Source organism: Pristis pectinata, chromosome 19 (genome assembly GCF_009764475.1).
Source record: "Pristis pectinata isolate sPriPec2 chromosome 19, sPriPec2.1.pri, whole genome shotgun sequence".
Taxonomy (NCBI): domain Eukaryota; kingdom Metazoa; phylum Chordata; class Chondrichthyes; order Rhinopristiformes; family Pristidae; genus Pristis; species Pristis pectinata.
Genome location: NC_067423.1, coordinates 44149830 through 44168680, shown reverse-complemented (window position 1 = coordinate 44168680; position 18851 = coordinate 44149830). Strand labels below are relative to the sequence as shown.

General features: G+C 54.0%; 2 non-coding genes across 2 annotated transcripts; one reads left to right on the top strand and one right to left on the bottom strand.

The window, feature by feature from the left end:
- Nucleotides 1-8081: 8081 nt before the first annotated feature.
- Nucleotides 8082-8154, bottom strand: trnav-aac (transfer RNA valine (anticodon AAC)). The gene has a single exon. It is a non-coding gene; the product is annotated as a tRNA-Val (tRNA).
- Nucleotides 8155-9605: 1451 nt separating this feature from the next.
- trnaw-cca (transfer RNA tryptophan (anticodon CCA)) lies at nucleotides 9606-9677 on the top strand. The gene has a single exon. It is a non-coding gene; the product is annotated as a tRNA-Trp (tRNA).
- The last annotated feature ends 9174 nt before the right edge of the window (nucleotides 9678-18851 follow it).

Genomic DNA, 18851 nt, shown 5'->3' with positions numbered 1-18851 from the left:
CTCTGTGTCCCGGGACAAGATCCACTTTCTTCCGATTCTGGTTTTTAATTCTTTCCCCAAGTAGAAGCTGGTGGTGTCGGAGCACCTCCCATTGGGAGCTGGTGGCCTTTGTTACCAGCTCCTCCACTGAGGGGAGGAATTTGGAGCTTTTGCTATTCAGTGCCGTGGTTTTCCCGCTGCTTGCATTCCGCCTTGTGGGTGTGGAAGGTGGGAGCGCGGCGGACTGGGTACAGGGTCCGGCTTCACCTCGCCATTCGGCTCTGGGATCGGAGTGTCTCAGTCCAGACTTCCGTACTGGGGAAGGATCTGGTCAATGGGTATTCCGTGAGTCAGGGGCTGGAAACAGGATCTGAGGCGAGGTTTGTGTTCCTCCGGTACTATACTCCGCACTCGTCCTGTTCATGCAACTTACCGCCTTCTGTTTCCCCTCTCGCAGTGTGCACTAAGGACGGGCGGGTGCCTGGATCGCTATCTCCAGGGATATGACGCTACCTCCTGTAAACCTGAACACGGTACACGTGAAGGATGGGTCCGCAGCCGAGTGCCGTCCCTACCGCCTGTCTCTGCAGACACTGTGCTCTTCCAGCTTCGCGCTCACCGATTGCGGCACCACTTCAGCGGGTAGGTACTGGGCCGGGGGCCATGAAGGGCGTGCAGCAGGGTGCTGATGGTCTACTGTATCTTGTAGATGGACGGAGAGAAGGTGGTGTACGAAACAGACGTGTTGGGGCAGTTGGAGATCTTGGATGGAGCTTTGGGCTCGGTGAGCAGGGACAGTCCCTTCAGGTGAGTGTGGGAGTACCTTGATCTGGGAGCGGAGGTGAGGAGCGGGATTGTGCTGCTGTGTCCGTTCTCTTGCAGGCTCCATGTGCAGTGCAGTTACAATGGAAGCCAGGAGTCCGAGCTACAGGTGATGCCCCGTGTTTACAGTTTCTCCGCCACTACCTGCCACTGAGGCCGGCCTCCTGCTCCTGGAGCTGAGAATAGCGAGAGGTATTGAGTGTTGGCTGGTGACTGGTGTCCAACTTCAGGCTCCCTGCAAATAGTGGCCGTCCTTCATCTTTCTCTCTGCAGATGACGGCTACCGGAGCTGGTACGTGGCCGGTGACTGCCCGATCGTGAGTGTGCTGCGTAACCCGGTGTTCGTGGAGGTTCGTGTCCTGAACCGCAGCGCAACGACACGTCCCCTGTGCTGGTTCTCAACGAGTGCTGGGCAGCCCCCGGGCCCGAACCGTATTCGGGGCTCCGCTGAGACCTCCTGGTGGACAGGTGAGGGGCGGACTGGGCAAGGGGGCGGGGAGGGAGCCGCTGTGACTCTCCGCTCGGTGTATTTCCCCATTGGACCGCCCTCTTCCTGTTCCAGATGCCCGTTTGCTGGTGACAACTACAAAACCCGCCTGGTGCCGGTGGGGACCTCTTCCCACCTGCGGTTCCCAACGCACCATAAACGGTTTGTGGTCAGCACTTTCGTTTTCTGGGACACGGTGTCGGCCCGGCCTCTGAGCGGGGAGGTGAGTTTCCTGCGGTATTGCTCCGGCGCCCACTGGTCTGAGCTGGCTCCCGGGTGTCGGTTAGCGGGCGGCCCCTGTTCCCCACTAACCGGAGAAGCATTGATCTCCTGCTGGGGCCGAGGCACTGGCCCATCCCGCTTTCTCTTTCCAGGTTTACTTCCACTGCAGAGCTGAGGTCTGCTCTCCCTCCGCCCGAGAGAACTGCACGTCTCCCTGCAGCCCCAGTAAGTACCCGTCCTCTGAGATTTGGCGGGTGGGGGTGGCTGAGGAGGTCGCGTTTACTTCTCGTCCCTATTTGCCCTTCAACGTGGTGAACCGCAGCACGTCGCCTTGTGACAGGTTTGAGGGGCTGTTGAGAAACAGTTGAAGGTTTCAAACCCAGTGACGGAGGAGCAGTGGTATTTCCAAGTGGGGACAATAACCAAGTCGGTCAGAAGTCCTGGTTCTTTGTGGGAGAGGTTCTGAGGGGCTGGGCAAGCATTTGCTGTTGACACTGTTGACAGCATGCTCGGTCAGTGGTGTGACCGCTCCCTCCCACCACCCCGGATGTTGGTGGTGGTAGAATTGAGTGATTGAACTTCTCCGAGTTGTGACTTGCTGGTGTGAAATCTGCAGTTGCAGCTTTCGGATTCAACACAAACCCTCACATGTGATATTCTGCGGCTGTGGGGCTTGGGGCTCGGTGACTGACCGCCTCCTGCACTGGCGAGGTGGTGTGAGGGTCTGCACCATCAACCTCCGGTCCTGAATCGAGTTCTCCTCTGACCCGACATTTGGCCCTTCCCGTGAATCAGGGGAGGAAGAACCCGGTGAATCGGGAGATTGCCATAAATCTGGGCAATCTGCGTCTCCCCAGCCTCTCCTATGTCCAGTCTGGGGCATTGAACCGGTCTCCCCGCCAGAATGACAGAGGTCCCACCAGCCGGGTTAAACTCCGCTCCACCCTTCTCTTTCCCTTCCTCACCAGAAAGACGAAGAAGGGCCCAGAGGCGGCCTGGGACACTGGTGACGGCCGCTGGGCCCATCATTCTGCTGGAAGAGGAGAGCTTGTCTGTTGGACTCCACCAGCGGGAGGAAGGTGAAGCAGGTACCTGCAGCTGGCGTGTACCTGGAGCCGCTCTAACCACGGAACGCCCTTTCTTCTTTCTGTAAGAAGGATCGAACCCGTCCCCATCCCCCAACACTCGTACACCTGGCACAACTTGTTCCACTCTATCGCGATTCCTCCCTCCAAATCAGAGTTGTCGCCATGGGGAATGGCAGCTCCGCCAGTCATTCCACCGGTTACATTGAGCAGTCCCTGCTGCAGACCTACCATGGCGTCCTCCCTCACTTTCTCGGGTTCATCGACGAATACATTGGTGTTGCTTCCTGCACTCGTGCGGTACTTGCGTATTCTGACATTTCTTCTCCACTTGTGCTCGCAACCTCCTGCCTTGAGTAGTTCTCTTCGTCCCAGATGCCCCCGTATATCGAATTTCACGCTCCGCCTCTTCTGCCATTTGCAACGGGATTCCACAAGCAGTCGCATCTCTCTCCCCTAACCCACGTTCCGGTTTGCTCGGGGCACATTCCGCGCAACCCTCCTCCACAGGGCACCTCCCCGTAACCAAAGCAGACGCCACCCTTGACTTTGCACCTCCTGCCTCCCTCCCTCCTCACCATCCGGGACCATCCTGCACTTCTATTCCGGCTGGCGTAGCTCTGCGCTTCATCCTGATACAGGGGCTGAACCCGCTGGGTTCTTTCAGCGGTTTCTGCTGTTTGCTTTAACACTGTCCTGTCTCCACAGATGCTGCTGCCGATTCTCCGTCCCGTGTCCTTCCTGGAGTGGCGGCCGGGACAGCGCTGCTCTCCGTGGCCCTGGTAGTCGGCGCCGTGGCTTTGTGGAAACGGAAGGCGGGTGTCGGGACGGGCTCAGATGGCAGCTCCCTGGAACTGTAGGTGTCTGTTGGAGAATAAACTGCTGTTGTCACTGAGCCCCTCTCTGCAGTCGCTCTTTATTCACCTCGGGTTTGCTCTTATTCCTTGCAGTTCGTCGTGTTACTGGGGGTTGGAATAGTTGGCAGCGTCTGCCAGCTGCCGCCGTCTACACCCCGGCCCCGCCCGCACCACAAATTCCTGTTGCCGTCCTCCTGTTCTTCAGGTCTCCGGGTTTCTGTCATGTCTCGGATCCCTGAGCAGTTTCTGTAGTAGAGTTAACAATTCGCTCGCCATAGTTTTGAGTATTTGGACTTCAGTCGCTAAACTCTTGCGCTGCCTTAGCGGTGAGTTGTTTATCGCTGGAGGTGGGGCAGCGGAAGCAGAGTTAATGGCAAAAGCCGGATGAATTTGCAAGGGAAAGAAACACATGACTGTGGGGAGATGTCTGGTCGGATTGATATTTCTTGGAGCTAGGATGGTCCCTGCCGGCCGAATGGCTTCCTTCCATTCCGTAACAGGTGTACAAAGGTTCATCGCTGAGTGAAGACTCCTGAGGCACGGACACTGCTGAAGCAGCGTCGCCATCTTGCAGACGTTGCCCTCGACGAGCGCCGTCCGGCGGTCGTTGGTTCACCAGCTTCTCGCGGGCAATTGGGGAAGGGCAAATAAACGCCGACTCGGCCTCCGCAGCCCCCGTCCTTGGGTGGACTTTTAAACAGCGCCCTATTCCTCCACAAGTAGAGTTGAAGGAGGTCTGCGTGGTGGGGCGGCGGGTCTGAGTGAACGTGGAGTCACTCAGATGAAACAAGATCACGACAGGTTTAGACAGAGTAAGTAGTTCCTTCCTGTCAGCGGATGGTGGCAGATCACTGGCAGCAGGAGGCAGAAGCGAGAGGGTTATGGGGGTGGCGAACGATGTCACTGATCACCGCTGTCTCTACTGCCCAGGATTTGGCGCAGTCCAGTTCCTGGCAGCGGATCGTATTCGTCTGCCCCCCACCCTCTAATGAGCAATCTGGTCCTGCTCACCACTGAGTAACGTTGCTGTACATGGCCCGGCCTGGTAATGATTCCACATGTCCCCTTTTCCTGGTATCACACCTGAATGGATTCTGTGAGTCGATGAGCCAATATCAAATTCATGAAGTCTGCAGAAGGACTTGTACCTATTGGGAGAGTGGGCAAAGAAGTGGCAGATAGAACCGCACACCTCCCTGCGCTGTTCTGCACTTTGGTGGGAAGTATAAAGGTGTGTAATATTTTCTGAATGGGAAGAAATTTCAGAAATCAGAGGTGCAAAGCAACTGGGGAGTCCTAGTTTAGGATTCCTTCAGAGTTAACTTCGCAGGTTGAGTCGGGAGTGAATAAGGCAAATGCAATGTTTTCGTTCATTTCGAGAGGGCCAGAATATAAAAGCAAGGATGGACTGCTTAGGTTATACAAGGCGGTGGTCAGATGGCATTTGGAATATTGTGACCTACTTTGAGCCCCTTATCTAGGGAAGGATGTACTGGCCGTGGGAGGAGTCCAGAGGATGTTCACAAGAATTATGGCAGGAATGCAAGGCTTAACATATGAAGTGTTTGATGTCTCTGCGCCTGTACACGATGGAGGTCAGAAGGATTAGGCGGGTGGGGAGTATCTCATTGAAACCTACCGGACACTGAAAGGCCCGGATAGAGCGCACGTGGAGAGGACGTTTTCATTAGGAGAGTCCAGGATCTGAGTGAACAGCCTCATAAACAAAGGGACGTCTCTTTAAAACTGAGATGTGTCTGAATTTTTTCAGCCGGAGGGTGGCGCATCCATGGATTTCGTTGCCACAGAAGGTGGTGGAGGCCCAGTCATTGACTGCATTTCGGCAGAGATGTCTGGGTTCTTTATTGGGAAGGGGGTAAAGGGTTACGGGGAGAGGGCGGGGGATTGGGACTGAAAAGTCAGCCATGGCTGAACAGAATCGATGGATGGCATAGCCTAATTGTTCTTCAACACATCCTCAGGATGAAACATGCGCCTTCGACGGCGATTACCTTTCTGTCCTGCTGAATTCCTCCAGCATTATGTTTCTGTTGCTCCAGATTCCAGTATCTGCAGAATCTGTCTCCTGCATATCTTTCTTTGCTAATCTCGCTGTCAGGGTCAGCCTCACCCTTATTTCTCCCGCCCAATGAAGCTTTCAATCCAGGTGGGATGCTAATTCCAGGCTGCAGATAAATGTTGAAGATGGTGAGATATCCGGTCTACGGACTGTGCCATGCAGTTGATGTTGTCCCTCTTTCTGCTCTCCGTTAAAGCGCATCACCTCACACTTCTCATTCGACACACCCATCTTCCACTTCAGTGTCCGTTCTGCCCTCCTGCCCACGTCTCCTTCCCGTCTGCATTCTTATCCTCACGTGTAATCCCTCTCACTGCCTTACTGTTAAACTGAGTTGATTATTCAAGACCCTCCTCCGGCGTTCCGTTCCATGAAGACAACGCCCACCATCAACTAGTTTGTTCTATTCGTGGTCAGGTTTTGCATTGCACTGTCATCCCTTTGGACGCTGGACACCCCCAACACATCCACATTCCCACCGGTTGATATGTTTGCTTCCCCATCGCCATTTCCGATGTTCACGGGAAGTCCTTCACGACTTCCTGGACATGAAGCATCCGGATACTTTATTTGCACTTCAAGAGATCCATTTTCGGTTCGCCATCCAGGGCTGGAGGCTGAACTGGAAAAAACTGCGGCCTGTGCCACAAGGAGCTGATTCCATGTCCAGAGCCCATAAAACACAACCAAACCCGTCCTGCCGGAAACAGAAGCAAGGCGCGGGTTTCATACTGCAGAGAAAGAGAGAAAATCCGCCCATGGCCTCCTGCATTCTATATTCTGCGCCGGAAACAAATGGAAGACAGCGAGAGAGCAGCCTGGCAGTCTGGGGGACGGGAAGGATGGGGGGGGGGGGGCGAGGTGACAGAATGACCATGATAACGAGAGAGACAGCGATAGGGGGAAGGTAAAGCAGTGACTGAGCGAGGGACAAAACTTTCTGACCAGGAATAAGGGAGGCCATGAAGGATAGAGGCCAGTGAGAGAAAAACGACAGCGACGTTTGGGGAACAAAACAAAATAAACAGGAGCCGATCATTCGGTCCCACGTGTCTGATCCGTCCTTCAACAAACCATGACCGACATTTCCCTTCAACACCGTTTCCCCGCCCACCACTGACCTCCCCGAAAATCGGGCATTCTGTCGACTTCAGGTGTAAATTCAGTCGCTGACTGAGAGGGACAAGGTTAGATAGAGAGCTGGTTAATGAGAAGGCCTGCGGGAGAACAACGGTGAGTTATAATGAGAGAGAAACGCACAGGGTCTGCGGACACGGCGTCCCAGTGCGAAAGAGTGAGGCGGAGACACGGCGAAAGACGCGCAGTTGCAGCCAGATAATGACGGGAATCTCGGGGTGAAATGTAAGCTGGAACTGAGTGGTTCGGCACCAGCGCTTTTGACACCCCGCCTGGGAATATGAGCGGGATCAGCTCATTTCAAGCTGAAATAATATTGTTAATGTTTGCAGCAAGGATATTGAGCAGTTGCCGTAAAACTTCATGGGAACGACCGGAATCGCGCTCTTCTCACAGCCCGGAGCCAAAGCTGTAATATTTTTTATGCGCAAGATCGAATTGGTGATCTTCCGTGTGGAAACGTACCTGACACCCTCTGCACTGCAGAAACCACGGCGACGGTCACTGGAACACGCCGACTGCGTCCTCACTCCCCTCCGCACTGACAGCGGCTTCTGCATGTCCATGAAATACAACGTCTGCTGCCCAAGCAGTGAACACTGGCCGATCATGCGGCCCTCTTTCAGCAGCGGAATGTGCACAGTGGTTGTAAATAAAACGGAAATACAAAGATCCTCGTCATTCTGTTCCCCACCTGTCTCTTCAGGATGACTCTCCACACCTCTCGGATAATCCGGCAGTGTCTCCGAGGTCACCATCCACAGGTCACCCTGCCGACTGTCTCCCGCACTCTCCTCGCTTCTCTTCATTGCGGCCCCGGCGTCAGTGGAAGGGCTCATCGGGGACAAATGAAGGTGGTATTGTAGACCACGTGATTCCCAGTGGGTGAGAAACGGCCGCAGCACAAGAAGCGATTTACTCTTCAAAGTTCAGTCTGTGTGAAAGCACAGAGCGAGTCAGAGAGTGAGCAGGGAACAGAAAGTTGTGCTGTCGCTGCCACCCTGAGGCGATTACATCAGGAAACCTCAGCACCCCCAGAGAGACCCTTCCACTGATAGTGTCGCTAAAACAAGTAAGACAGGCGAAGGACACGGAAAACGCGAAAACTAATTCACTCTAATACCCGATAGGGAGCGGAACAGTTCCTGATACAGGCTCCAATGCCCAATGTGAACGGTTGCGGATCAGGTCCGTACACCAGGAACAATGGGGGCTGCAGAGGGAAGGCAACGGCGCTCCCATGTTCAGAATAATGTGGGATACGGTAATGTCTCACGATGCGTGCAGTCAGAAGGCAGCAAGTGTTGAGTGACTGCTCTGGGTTATGTTAGGAACAACAGCTGCATTTACTTGAATAAACCTCCAGTTGTGTCCCTTTCCTGTCACTTGATTTCAAGAAAAGGTTTTTAGATTGTTTCTGCCTGGTTTCGAACCAGGGACCTTTCGCGTGTTAGGCGAACGTGATAACCACTACACTACAGAAACGCTGCCCGTCGTTTTGTATGGAGCACAGCAACAGATATCTACAGCCCAATGTTTAGCGCACTCTGCCGGATGACTGCTCGCTTTTGGCACACGGGACTGACGGCAGATATATCGGAAAGAAAATCCGTCCCGTATCAATAAAAGATTGAATCCACTATGACCGTTCAGCTCACACCAACCTTCACGGTAATCCAGCCGCAACTGAAAGTGCCTCCCGATGAATCAAGGCCAGGGGTTTGAACTGCACCACAGATTTCACAATCCGTGTGCGGTCTCAAGAGTTCCTTTCTGTGTGAGGGAGACGGAGTATTAAATCTGGACGGCAAAGCAGAAACATAAAGGCAGGGAAGTTAACAATAACGGCGTCTACTGAGGAGATTAACAGTAAGAAACGGAGAGGGAGACAGACCGACGAGGAGCAGAATAGTGTGAAGGAGACTTGGTGAGAGATTCAGACATAGCGAGAACACGATGGAGCTGATGGCGTTCCATGCCAGGTTCGCGGTGTTAAACTGGTTCTGTCCTTCATCCGGCCGCCGGTGGGAATAGACGTTTGATCGGGTGTTTGAAAATTGCAAGAGCATTCCATGTTTTTTGCAGCAGGACCTTTGGACAGCTGTTGTCAAGGTGAATGGAAAAGGATTGAAAACGCATTCCCCTGTAAATAAAACTGGAGCAGGAGCCAGCATAATTTTCCTACCCAGGATCGAACTGCGGACCTGTAGCTTGTGATGTGAACGTGATAACCGCTGCACAACTGAACCCGATGAACAGGGGAACACCAGTTAACGTGGAACAGAGAAACCGACAGCACGTTGACCAGGTATTAACATGACACAAATGAAGGAAATGGGTTGGTTGTGGGAGGAAGCAGAATCTGGGGCAAAGTTTCAACGTGTTTCCACGGGTTTCAGACAGTCATTTTATAGCGAACTTATTCACCACTGCACTGCCGAATCCGGCGCTGGTGCTGACGGTGCGATGCAGGAGCGGATCAGAGCAACGCGACACGCAAGGTATATTCTCAGTGCGAGATGGGAGTCAGCTTAAACACAGGAGGCCGGCGGCTGAAGTTCTGGAAGCCGAGGCAAGGAATATAAACAGCCGCCACCCCTGTAAACCAGAGCCCCGAGTATCAGCGTCAATAAAGCACTGAGCGGGTGGAGCGGAGGCGAGGGAGGGTTGGTTGAAATTCCACTCAAAGAATCTAACGAAGACAAATCTGAGACTGGCTGTCAGGAGATGTGTGTCCGCCGTATGGGGTTGAACTGGGTCAATGAAGGAAAAGCGGCTCCCAGGCACGGCTCAGGCAGGGATTGGCAGCGCTCCGCCGGCAGCGGCTGCGTGACAGAGCGGGAACCCTGCGCAATTATCAATGCTCTCTGGCTGTTGCATATCTCCCACTCCGGCGGATCATCGACATTTCTTCCAGGACATGAGGACTTCCGTCAGACCTCGTGGCGCAACGGCAGCGCGTCTGACTCCAGATCAGAAGGATGCGTGTTCGAATCACGTCGGGGTCACAACTGCGGTGTCCGTTTTGTCACAACAGTGTTTGCGGCGAGTTCGCTCCGTGGTTCTCTCCGGAATTCGGAGCACTTTCACCTTTCGTGGACACGCCATCGGCGGACAGCTGGCAGATGCGCAGTTATTTCTCATCTTTGGCCAACTTCAGCAATGAAATGTTGATGTTTTGCGCTATGTGGGGAAAAACATCTTCTTATTGAAAACCCTGCGGATGCTGGGAATCTGAAATAAAAACAGAAAGTGCTGGAAACACTCAGCAGTTGAGGCAGCGTCGGTGGAAGGAAGGAGCTGAAGTTCCACCACATTCTGCATTCACTCCACCTTTTCAGTGAGTGTTTATATCCCTTCGGAAGCCGATGAAAGCCGCCTCCTGACCCGCTGAACTTTGGCAGCATTTTCAATGTTTACGTTTTCACCAGAACGGTGCAGTGTTTATCGATCGACAGGGAGCAAACGTTCGGCAAAGGAGAGGGTTCTGGGGACATTGAAAGGCCCCAGTAACGGAATGAAAAGGGAAATGTGCCCGCTCCTTGGGCCAAATGAGGTAAAACACGAAGGTTTGTGCAGCGTCTCACTTCCGTGTTTTCAGTAGATTTGGTGGGAGGTGTTGGGCAGAAGCTTGTTCTCATCCATCAGGCTTTGGGTTTCGTTCATAAACACGCAGGTCTGATGCCTTTAAGGAAGTGAGCGTCCGTTACGGTGTCGGGAGTGCGGATGGGAAGTTGATGCCAAGGTTTATGGTGAATCGTCAGAAGGACGCGAAATCTCAGATTATTTCCCCCTCTCGGTCCCATGGACGGGCACCACCCACCCGGAAATTGCAGTCCAAAATTAGTTTTGTCCGATGGAAGAGATTGTGACAAGGTGAGTATTGAAAGTGGAGTTCAAGAAAACCTTCTGAGTTTCTCTCGTGTATGATTTTGGAACCGGTTATACAAAAGTACATTTGACTGATACAGAATTTTTTAAAAAAGTATTCTAATATTCGATTTAAGGATTGCAGATATTTCCTTCTGTTTTGAACTGAGCATTTTCAATTTTTGTCACCATTTTCATTGACCAAGTACGGAGGCAGCGCTCACTGTCAGAATCCCAGTCCTGGGGAAATGCTGCAGGGTCAGGACTGAGGGGATCTGCACAGCTGGAGTGTCTGCGATAAGGGAGTCCTGCACTGTCGGAGAGATGGCGCTGGGGATCGTGCACGGTCAGAAACGAAGGACTGAGGCAGGGGCAGCACTAGGGCAGCGCAGCGCTGCCGCTGAGACATTCTGTCTGGGAACAGCCCCTGGTCCATGGACATGTTGATGCCGGGTGCTCTCCTTTGTGTCCAGGGCCAATGTTCACCTCACAGCCACAGTCAGAGACAGAGACAGAATAATCTGAGTTATTCTCACAAGGCTGCCTTTGTGTATTATTTGACTTCCGTTTTCCTTATACTGACCACAGTTTACAATCCAAACAATCGTTCATGGACTGTGATGCGATTTGTAATCCGTGAGCTGTTGGAAGCTGCTTCCTCAATGTGAGACATTGCTGTCTCCAAGCTCTGAGGATCTCCCTCTTCAAACCTGTCCCCGTCGAACTACAACTCCCAGGGGGGCGCCACTGATGGTGATCACTGCGCATGCGCACCTGGCAGTAGAAGGGATATGACGCCTGCGCACTTGCCCGTGCCGCTGACGAGCTCCCGAACCAGCAGCGGTTCCCCGGAGCGGGAGCAGTGCCGGGGAAAGTCCCCGCTCCTCCCGACCTCGATCCCTCCTTCCTTTTCCACGGCCCCGCACCGCCAGTGCCGCCACAAAGCATCCGCCGTTCCCGAGCGGCATTCCCGGACCGAGACCTCAGCGGGCAGCCTGCGTTCCCGGAGAGGGGCCGTTCTCCCGGGGCAGGAACTCCGTGCGCAGGGGCGGCCGTGAGCTTCCAGTTGTCTGTCGGAAGAGGGACACATCACCTGGAGCATCGGGTGGGGAAACAGCTTCACAGAAACAAAGGAGCATCTCAGTAGGTAAAGTCACCGGGCAGAGAGAGGCAGGGAGACAGAAGTACACAGCCAGGCACACGCAAAGTCACATACAGTCACACTGAATCATGGAGACAACTGAGACACACAGAGTTTTGGACACAACGCACACAGGAAGGCAGAAGCAGAGGCAGAGGGAGAGAGAGATTTGTCCGCTTCTTTGTACTTTCCTGACTCTGCCCCTGAGTGTCCCAGCCTCTGTGTGTGGCAATGTCTTTCTCTCTGTGGACTGTACCTCATATCGGGTTGTTGCTGAAAGGCTGGAACGTATATAAAACAGAAAGAGAGAGAAGGGGGTGGGGTAGAGAAAAAAGAGCGAGAGAGAGATAGAGAGAGAGAGAGAAGGACAGTGCGAGACAGAGGCGGGCACACGCACCAGTGAAGCGGGAAAGCCTTGAGAGTCGTGGGGAACTCACAGACCGAGAGGGAGGGCGGCCCGCAGTGAGGTAAAGAGGAAACAGAAATATACATTCTGAGAATCTGTCCAAGCAGAAAATGGTGGAAATACTGAGAGTCAAGTCCAGAGAGAGAAATACATTGTCGCAGACAGAGGCTGAAGCACACAGAGGAAGAGGGAGAGGCAGAGACACGAAAACCACAGAAGCAGGTGAGTATGGACACACAGGTGAGACAACACAAAAAGAGGCGGATATGCTCAGAGACAGAGGAACGAAAGGGAAGAACAGACACAGACACAGACACAGACACACACACACACACACACACACACTAACACGCACACACACAGACACAGACAGGCAGAAGAACATGTGGTGGACAGATGGATGGACTCAGGTCCTCATACAGAGAGACAACAACTCTCACGTTCATCAGCTGGAACACACATTCATGCAAACAGCTGCAAAACCAGGCAGGGTCACAGAAAGATGGAGGTTCTGTTCCAAGGAGAGGAAAGCACTGCCACGTACAGAGACGGGGAACACAAATGCACACACCGCCACAGATGGACAACATATAGAAGTGGGACACCATGTAGGGAATGTCAGGGTCTAAAGAGGTGACCACTGATTCAGAGGCAGGATCAGTCCCAGAGGGACGTGAAACACTCACAAACAGAGGCAGTGACGCTGACTGACAGGGGCAGGGAGACTCTCAGACAGGGGCAGGGAGACTCACTGACAGGGGCAGGGAGACTCTCAGACAGAGGCAGGGAGACTCACTGACAGGGGCAGGAATACCCACTGACAGAGGCAGGGACCTTTACGGAAAGAGGTAGGGATAGTTACAGACAGCGGCAGGGAAACTCTCAGACAGAGGCAGCTGCATTCACAGAGAGAGGCAGCACGTTCACAGCCAAAGGCTGGCAACATTAAATCTAGTGGCTGATGCAGTCAGGTCCATAAAATGCACACATGTTGTTCAAGAAAGCCATGCAGACAGACAAAGGAAGGTGGTCCTGATATGGAGGCAGACAGAGAGAGAGGCAGGTACAGTCACATCCAGAGGCAGCTGCGCTCGAACACAGATGCAGGCAAGGAAGGTGAAAGTCGTTGACACTGAGAAAGGGAGACAGTCTCAGACATACAAATACGGAGGCATCGAATACAGCTCTGGAGATGGAGACAGACGCACTCACGCACTGAGTCAAACAGACACAAATACAGACAGACACACTCAGTGACAGAGCAGGAATATCTGGCTGAACTGGGGAGAGAAACAGAGGAAGGCAAGCAAACAGAACGATGAAGTCACACTTTCGGAGAGAGCAAGGCACACTCACACAGTGAGGCTGGAGCACAGTGACAGATATTTCATAGATTGAGGAAAGCTGTTACATAAACCAGGGTGAATGCATGCACACAGAGGCCGGGACACTCACTGACAGAGGCAGGGGCGCTCGCCGACAGAGGCCGGGACACTCACAGACAGAGGCCGGGACGCTCACTGACAGGGGCAGGGGCACTCACTGACAGGGACAGAGACACTCACAGACTTCGGCACAGACATCCACAGACAGAGGCAGGAAATGTCAAACACTACCCCGGGAGCTCTCACGAGCAGCACCACAATTCTGTTTTGCCAACTTGGATGGGTCTCGCTTACATTGCAGATACAAAACACAGACAGTGAGCATTGAGAGCGTGTCTCTGATGTGTGCACCGTTTTCAGAACACGGGGCTTATCCCCACTGTTGGAGCCCTCACCCGTATCACCTCTATTTCCCACCTCTGCCCTTTCCCGCGCTTCCACGGAGAGAACAGGGAACTGGTTCCCTCCACCCCAACAGCCTTCGCATCCAGCACCTCATTCCTCGGGATTTTCCACAGCCTGATCCCAGCACCAGTCACGTCTTCCCCTTCCTACCCCTTTCTGCCTTGCGCAGGGATCACTCCCCACTTGACTCCCTGGTTCGTTCATCCCTCCCGACACATCCCACCCTCCACATGAACTTTCCGCTTACAACTCTCGAAGCTGTGACACACGTCCCTACACTGACTCCCTCACCAACATCCAGGGACCTGACCAGCCCTTCCCCTGAGGCGGAGATTCACACGCACCTCCTCCAACCTTGGTTATTGCATTTGGTGCTCTTGATGTGGCCTCTTCTACTTCGCACCAAGTGCAGACTGACCTGTACACAATCGGTCCTGGGGGTCTGGAGCTCCCGGCTGCCGTCCATTTTAATTCTCCCCCCATTCCCACACTGACCTGTCTGTCCCCGGCCACCTCCATTGCCAGGTGAGGCTCAAGGCAATCTGGAGGAAGAGCGCCTCATATTCCGCCTGGGTCGTCTACACCCGAGTGACATGTACAATGAATTCTCTCATTCAGGGAACCTCCCCCCTTCTGTCCCTTTTCTCTCTCCTCCTGATCTACCCAGTTCCTCCGACACCCACACAACCCCCAGCTCCCTTTCACCCTGTTAATGTCCCCTCCTCCGCCCACTCCCCCTCCCCCACTGTTCCCACACACACACCTCACCTCCAGCCCACTGTCACCCTATTTCTTTCGCCCTCCCCTCTCTATCTGCCATCACCCAGACATGCCTCCCACTGGCTCCGCTCTCCATAATGTTCCCATCTGCCCACCACCTTCCTTATTCGGATCCATTTTCCACCTTCTTTCCCATCGGATTTCACCACCTGCAGCCATTTGTTGCCTCCCACATCCCCTCCCGTGCTCTGCGATATTTCCACCCTTCCGTCCTCCGTCGGCCTATCGCCGCTCCTCACCTGTATCCACCTGTCTCCTGCCAGCTCTTGCTCCGCCCCTTCCCCCACCACCGTAGACTGCCTCTCTCCCCTCCATCTATCAGTGCAGGTGAAGGGTCTCGACCCGAAATGTCGACAGTCCACGTCCCTTCACAGATGCTGCCTGATCCGCTGAGTTCCTGCAGCAGTTTGGTTTTGGCTCCAGATTCCAGCATCTGAAATCTCTGGTATTCCCAGCATCAGGATCGTGGGGAGGACAATGAGGACTGAGATTTGGGAATCTGTGGAAATCTCCAACAGTGATGCCTGTGTAGAACATGGAGCTGAACGGATGTTTAGAAAGAGATAAGTTCCTCGGCATAAAATGCATCGTGTTGGGGAGAGAGCAGGAACATGATGGTGAGAAGGTGGACCATCCATGGTAGCCCGGCATGACGGATAGATTGAAAGGGCGATTGGTGTACGCTCGGTCCGAGCTTTTTTTTTCCAGATTTCTGTTTCTAATCCCATACAAGTGATCATTCCGAGCATTTCTCCCCTTTACCAGGTCCACTGGGCTTACGGAAGGAAACAGCCGGCGAGCGAGAAGGAAGATTACTCTTGCGAATACGATTCAGCTGCTGTGTGGGATTCTGCTGGTGAATCGCCGGCGCCGGGAGCAGCGCAAAAGGGTCAGATACCACGGCCGGCGGATTGTGAGGGTGCTCTTGTATCCCCGCGAGAGAGTGTACTGGCCCAGGGTGTCCTATGAGATGTTGGCGGAGGAGGTTTGCGTGCGGAGGCTCCGCTTCACCAAGGATGCGATCGGCCGGCTCTGTGACATACTGAGGGAGTGACCTCCGGCCGACACTCCTCCTGCCGCAATGCCTTGTCCGTGCCCGTGAAGGTGACCACCGCCCTGAGATTTTACACCACCGGCTCCTTTCAGGCAGGGACCGGGGATTTCTGCAACATTGCCCAGAGCACGGCGAGGGACTGCATTCACCGGGTGACGGAAGCCATCCTCCGACGTGCTATCGGCCTTCATACAGTTCGACACGTCGGCAGCTCAGCAGACGGAGAGGGCCGCCGCTTTCCACCGGATCGCTGGCTTCCCCAACGTGGTGGGCGCCGTCGGCGGGACCCACGTCCCGCTGAAGCCCCCGGTTAATGAACCCCTTCCATTTGTGAACGGGCAGGGCTTCCACTCACTGAATGTGATGATCCTCTGCGATGCCCAGCTGCGGATCCTGTGTGTGAACTCCGACTATCCGGTAAGCACATCCGACGCCGATGTCCTGCGGCATTCCGACCTGCACAGTGACCTGAGTGGAAGGCAGCCGGGGACTGGTTGGATTTTAGGAGGCGACGGCTACCCTCTGACACCCTGGCTGATGACCCCGTACCGCGAGGTCAGCAGCCCAGCACAGGAGAGGTACAACCGTGCCCACGGGTGCACACGCCGGGTGCTGGAGAGGACAATCGGAGTGCTGAAGTCCCGCTTCCGATGCCTGGACAGGTCTGGCGGGACCCTAGCATTACTCGCCCGCCAGGGTGGCCCGCATTGTCGGGGCCTGCTGTGCGCTGCACAACATCGCTCTGCGGGAAGGCCTGAACCTTGACTCAGTGGAAGAGCTTCCTGTTGAAGCGGCCGCCGGGGACAGTGAGGAGTCCGCTGGCGATTCGTCCCACGGAGCAGTAGAGCCTGGGGCTTCTGCAGCGGGAAGAGCTTTCCGGGAGCAACTGGTGGCCGCGCCTTTGGGCACTGAGCTGTCGGGGATAAACCGGACAGACACTGTCTCTTCTCTGTACTACTGTGCAAGGGGCTCTCCGAAGGAACTGGGTCCTGGTCACTGGCGCGCCTCAGTCTCGGGGACAGGTCGCCCTGGGACAGCTGCTTCTTCTTTTACACAATATCAGGCAACATTATTCGACAGCGAATGAATGCACGGACCTGCAAGCTGTTAGAAAGGACTCTAAAAGATAGGATCCATGAGCATTTAGAGAATCATGGACTGATTGGGGACAGCCAGCATGGCTTTGTGAAGGGAAGATCATGTCTAACAAGCCTGATAGGGTTTTTTGAGGAGGTGTCCAGGAAGATTGATGAGGGTAGTGCAGTACATGTGGTCTGCATGGATTTTAGTCAGGCGTTTGACAAGGTTCCGCATGGTAGGCTTCTTCAGAAGGTCAGAGGCCAAGGTACCAGGGAAGCTTGGCCGTGTGGATTCAGAATTGGCTTTCCTGTAGAAAGCAGAGGGTTGTGGTGGAGGGAGTGCATTCAGATTGGAGGGCTGTGACTAGCGGTGTCCCACAAGGATCGGTTCCGGGACCTGTACTTTTCATGATATTCGTTAATGACTTGGATGAGGGGATGGGAGGGTGAGTTAGCAAGTTTGCAGACGACACAAAGGTCGTTGGTGTTGTGGATAGTGTGGAGGGCTGTCGAAGCTTACAGAGGGATATTGATAGGATGCAGAGCTGGGCTGAGAAGTGGCAGGTGGAATTTAATCTGGAGAAGTGTGAGGTGGTACACTTCAGAAGGACAAACTCTAAGGCGGAATACAAGGTTAATGGCAGGATTCTGAGTAGTGTGGAGGAGCAGAGGGATCTGGGGGGTTCATATCCACAGATCCCTGAAAGTTGCCCCACAGTTGGATAGGGTAGTTAAGAAAGCTTATGGGATGTTAGCTTTCATAAGTCCTGGGATCGAGTTTAAGAGCCGCGAGGTAATGATGCAGCTCTGCAAAACTCGGGCTAGACCACACTTGGGAGTACTGTGTCCAGTTCTGGTCGCCTCATTATGTGAAGGATGTGGAAGCGTTGGAAAGGGTGCAGAGGAGATTTACCAGGATGCTGCCTGGATTGGAGAGTATGGATTATGAGGAGAGACAAAGGGAGCTTGGGATTTACTCTTTGGAGAGGAGGAGGATGAGGGGAGACATGATAGAGATATACAAAATATTAAGAGGTGTAGATAGAGTAGACAGCCAGCACCTCTTTCCCAGGGCACCAATGCTCAATACAAGAGGACATGGCTTTAAAGTAATGGGTGGGAAGTTCAAGGGAGATATCAGAGGGAGGTTTTTCACCCAGAGAGTGGTTGGTGCATGGAATGTGCTGCCTGGGGTGGCGGTGGAAGCAGATACATTGGTCAAGTTCAAGAGATTGTTAGATAAGATGTGGAGGAATTTAAAATAAGGGGATATGTGGGAGGAAGAGGTTAGATAGTCTTAGGCGAGGTTTAAAGGTCGGCACAACATGGTGGGCCAAAGGGCCTGTATCGTGCTGTATTGTTCTCTGGTTCTATGGGAACACAACGAAGGTTTTCCACGTATTGACAGTGATGGTGAATAAAGCCTCCGGTGACTAACATGCAGCGGGCTGAGTTCTTCTTCCTCCGGGTCAGCTGAACCTGCGCGCTCCCCTGCAATGACTGTAGCTCCGCCTTCTCCATCTGCACCCCCCCGGCCCCATGTTTAACCCCTCTTCCCGTCCTGTGGCTTCCTGTTCGTTCGGCCACTGACTGGGGTAAAATAAAAGGAAACGTTCCCGACAGCGAGCCCTCCTCTGGCACATCCGGAATTCTCACTCCGCTCCCCCTCTTCCCTCTTTCTCCTATGTTTCTTCATTCCCTCCCCTCTCCATCCAACTGGCCCCCATCACCCCATACCTTCCCCTTCCCCACCCTCTCCCTCTCCATCTGCCCATCACCCACACACCCCACCCACCGGTTCCCCTTCCCACCTCCCTCCCTTTAGTCCATGCCCCACCGTCCTCTCCGATCAGGTTCCATCGTCTTCATCCCTCTGTCACTCCCACCTGTCACCTCGCAGCTTCTGACATCATTCCCTCCCGGATCTGCCGCTCACCCCCTCACCTGGATCCACCAGTCACCTGCCAGCTCTTGCTCCACCTGCACTGATGAACATGGAACCAGTCGGGGCATTTCGAGATGAACCTTCTCGACAGATCAGCAGATGCGAGAATGGAAACGA